At 45.3% G+C, this 1,635-nt stretch overlaps 1 protein-coding gene across 4 annotated transcripts in view; it reads left to right on the forward strand.

Annotated features, from left to right (window-relative positions):
• Positions 1-1,635, forward strand: part of ATG7 (autophagy related 7) — a 196,450-nt gene that overhangs the window by 55,633 nt on the left and 139,182 nt on the right. The window lies entirely within an intron of this gene.

The raw sequence follows: 1,635 nt of genomic DNA on the forward strand, positions 1-1,635 counted from the left end.
TGCAGTCACCATCTGCAGTGATTTTGGAGCCCAAGAAAATAAAATCTGCCACTGTTTCCATTGTTTCCCCATCTATTTGCCATGAAGTGATGGGGCCAGATGCCATGATCTTGTTTTTGAATGTTGAGTTTTAACCCAGCTTTTTCACTCTCCTCTTTCACCTTCATCAAAAGGCTCTTTTTAGTTCCTCTTCACTTTCTGCCATTAGAGTGGTATCATATGCATATCTGAGGTTGTTGATATTTCTCCTGGCAATCTTGATTACAGCTTGTGATTCGTTCCGCTGGTTCCTTCTTGTGATGTACTCTGCTCATAAATTAAATAAGCAGGGTGACAGTATGCAGCCTTGACGTACTCCTTCCCCAGTTTGGAACCAGTCTGTTGTTCCATGCCCAGTTCTAAATGTTGCCTTTTGACCTGCATACAGATTTCTCAGGAGACAAGTAAGGTGGTCTGGTATTCCTAGCTCTTTAAGAATTTTCCAGTTTGTTGTGATCCACAAAGTCAAAGGCTTTGGCATAGTCAATGAAGCAGAAATAGATGTTTTTCTGGAATTCCCTTGTTTTTCTAATATTCAAAATTATCCCTACTATTTTTTCTTTGGGAATGAGTCACTAAGTTGAGCCCACACTCAAGGTGGAGAGGGATTAAGGTCTGTCCCTGGAGGGTCTGTATCTACATATATTGCTTGGAAATCTTCTGTAAGGAAGACTTGTTCCTTCACCTTCAAATATTCGTCTCATCGTGTATGTCATTATGGACTCATAGGTATTTATTTTGGTTTGGGTTATGATCTAGTACTACGTTCTTTATTTCCTTGCTCGCCTTGTGCCAGCCTTGGCCACTGAGAGCTCTTTGCAGGTGTCTCTGGTGCCCCTTGCCATGCCCCTGGCCTTCTGTTCATTCAGCACTTTCTAACTGTCTGGTGTACAGTGTGCTCCAGGCTCGTCTTCTGTTTTCCCTGCTGTGTGTGCTCAGTCACTCAATCGTGTCTAACTCTTTGTAACCCCATGGACTGTAGCCCGCCAGGCTCCTCTGTCCATGGGATTTCCCAGGCAAGAACACTGGCGTGGGTTGCCATTTCCTCCTCCATCCCTTTCCCATGCAAGGACTGAACTTGCTTCTCCTTTGTCCCCTGCATTGCAGGCAGCTTCTGTACCACTGAGCTATCAGGGAAGCCCTTTTTTTTTCCCTGCTCTAGCCCTAGGATTACTCATGTGTCCAAAGAGCCCTGATTCCTTTTACTGTACTGTATGATTCCTACTGTACTGGAGAACAGTACTTAGAAATTAAGACCTCATTGTCTTTTGAGAGGAAGGAGACAGAAAAAGTGAAAGCTGTCCTGTGCGATGTACAGAGGGATCAGGAAGCAGAGAAGCAGGGTGACGGCCTCCACTGGGGCAGTCGTCATTAAAAGCAGAGCTTTCCAGATGTGGAGATCAGGGCCGGGGAGCTGCAAGCAGGAGGAGTGGGAGGAAAAGCAGGTGAGCAGCATCAACAGCAGCGGGCTTTTTAGTTTGGTCTGACTCTGCGCTTACGTACAGCGGTAGTGACCCTTCTTTGACTTTTCTCATTACATGAAAATTAGCGATTTTCACAGACCATCTCTCTTTGAGACAGGATCTTCTCTTTGTG

The sequence above is a fragment of the Bison bison genome, unplaced genomic scaffold, assembly GCF_000754665.1.
Source record: "Bison bison bison isolate TAMUID 2011002044 unplaced genomic scaffold, Bison_UMD1.0 scf7180017864482, whole genome shotgun sequence".
Classification (NCBI taxonomy): domain Eukaryota; kingdom Metazoa; phylum Chordata; class Mammalia; order Artiodactyla; family Bovidae; genus Bison; species Bison bison.